The following is a 1,445-nucleotide window of genomic DNA, read 5'->3' on the forward strand; positions in this document are numbered from 1 at the left end:
ACCTGCTTGAGATTATGCGTGGCGCTTGGCCCCAACAGTGTGTAGGGTCTCGCGTCAGTGTCTGTGAGCTGCTCAAGCTCGCCCGGCATCCACTGATGCAGCGCAGCCGCTACCCATCCAACGCCACCGAGACCAAGCTGATGGCTGCCACCCTGAGCCAGCTGTATTGGTCTGCCGTCCACTCGGACTATACCGCTGAAGAGCGAGAGATGTGCTGGGCTTTGATTTTGGCCTTGCCTAGCATGTTGTTGTCTGCTCCCTCGACCGCACTGTCTACGATTGACCTGCGCAATATGTTTCACGATCGTCTCCGTTGGCTTGTGACGGGGCAACTAGGTCGGGTCGTGGACGCCATGCGCAAGGCAGTCGCACGCAAGCAGAGCCGTCGAGGACAGCTGAACGCCGGCGCGGGCGCCCACCCGAACGACGCAGTCGACCAGAGCCTCAGGTCGCTCGTCCGCGACCCGGACCTGGCGGACGAAGCCTGGGCAAACCACGTCACGAACCGTCTGAACCGAGGTCAGATTGCCAAAGCATTTGATGCCGACAAGGCTCGTGCCGTGATTGGTAATTCTGAGGTTCAGGCCGTGCGCGACCTCTTGGTACCGCCCGGGCTGACCCCGTACATTGCTTCAACACCCGCCTCCACGTCTACACTGGCACCAGCCACGGCTGCGAGCTCCCCAACCGTGTCCTTCACCAAGGGCGAGCTCCCCAAGGCGTTGGCGGCCACGAAGGGTGTCACCGACCCCTATGGTTGGTCTGTGCCCCACCACCGCCACTGGAGGTCCTCAGGTTGCCTTGAACAAGATCTTTCACCACATTGCCAACAACACCGTGCCCGAGTCGATTCGACATGCCCTTTGCTCCATCAACTACACTATCCTGGAGAAGGCCAATGGCAAGTTTCGACCCGTGGGCACGGATTCCATCTTCAACAAGGTTGTCAACCGCGCTCTGCTCGAGCAACAGCAGCCCCATATTGCCCACTTGCTACAGGCCAGTCCAGAGCTGGCTGTCGGAGTCAAGGACGGCATTTCAGCAGCGGTTGGCATGGCCTTTGGTGAGCTTCAAGCCTGTGAGTCTACCCCGGGCTGGACCATGCTCTCCCTCGATTTCAAGAGTGCCTTCAACTACACCGACCGAGCACGGCTACACGAGATTGTGGCCGACAAGGTTCCTGGCCTCTTGCGCGCCTTTGAACGACACTATGCTCGACCCACTACCCACTGCATTGTCGACAAGTTCTTCAAGGTGATTGACATTGATGTTGGCCAAGGCATTGTGCAGGGCAACGAGCTATCGCCCTTCTTCTTTGCCCTGTACTCCTGTGAGGTCCTGGGTCTCCTCGACGCCACCACTGACTATCGCTGCAAGGTCATCAAGTACCTCGACGACCTTGTACTGATGGGTCCCGCGGAGGACGTGGCGGCCGATGTCGAGAT

Source organism: Monosiga brevicollis, genomic scaffold, assembly GCF_000002865.3.
Source record: "Monosiga brevicollis MX1 MONBRscaffold_15 genomic scaffold, whole genome shotgun sequence".
Lineage (NCBI taxonomy): Eukaryota > Choanoflagellata > Craspedida > Salpingoecidae > Monosiga > Monosiga brevicollis.